Source organism: Bison bison, unplaced genomic scaffold (genome assembly GCF_000754665.1).
Source record: "Bison bison bison isolate TAMUID 2011002044 unplaced genomic scaffold, Bison_UMD1.0 scf7180017864467, whole genome shotgun sequence".
Taxonomy (NCBI): domain Eukaryota; kingdom Metazoa; phylum Chordata; class Mammalia; order Artiodactyla; family Bovidae; genus Bison; species Bison bison.
In genome coordinates, this window is record NW_011495028.1 from 25,997 (window position 1) to 26,512 (window position 516).

Below are 516 nucleotides of genomic sequence, written 5' to 3' on the forward strand. Positions count from 1 at the left end.
CTTCTCAGGAGTCGTTGCAGCAGTCTGAGCTTCAGTGCCTGAATGTGGACACTGAAGTGAGCATTGATTACCTTAATTAACCAGGTAGCCAAACATTTTTTTCACGAGGTTTTAAACTCGGCAAGATTTCACAGGGCTTAAAAATGATTTAAAAAAAAAATCACACTTCAGTACCTTTAAATTTGGCTCAAAATGGGCACAGGGGCTTGGGTTGACACCACACAGGTTGACACCATACATTTTTGCTTTTAACCATTCCAGGCCTTCTTGAAATACAATACACCTTGTTTTACATCTTGTTTACAATACACCAAGGAAAAGGAGCCTTGGAACCTTGCAGAATCTGATTCCTGGATTCAGTTTCAGTTCTGCGTGACCTTGGGCAAGTTTCTTTACTTCTCTGAATTTCCGTTTCCTCCGACGCGACACGACGATGGCAACAGCCACCTTGCAACCTAGTCTGGAGCGCGCCTGGAACACAGCCAGTTGGTCCCACACAAACAGCAGCCATATTAA